The sequence below is a fragment of the Plasmopara halstedii genome (assembly GCF_900000015.1).
Source record: "Plasmopara halstedii genome assembly, contig: Scaffold_323, whole genome shotgun sequence".
NCBI classification, from domain to species: Eukaryota; Oomycota; class Peronosporomycetes; order Peronosporales; family Peronosporaceae; genus Plasmopara; species Plasmopara halstedii.
In genome coordinates, this window is record NW_020187244.1 from 904,587 (window position 1) to 904,831 (window position 245).

The window sequence follows — 245 nt, forward strand, 5'->3', positions numbered from 1 at the left end:
GACGAATGCACTGCTTTGTTCAGCGCAAACTTTACGAGTGGTAACATTGCGCTCCAGCGCCTCGGCGTCTCAGCGCAGACGCTGCAAAGAAGGTCTTCGATGACGCGATTCACCCTTTCGGTTTGACCATCGGTCTGCGGATGATCCGCTGTCGACATCTTCATCTTGGTGCCTAGGACCTTGAAGATATTCGACCGAAAATTTCCCGTGAAACGGGGTCTCTATCAGAGACAATCGACTCTGGG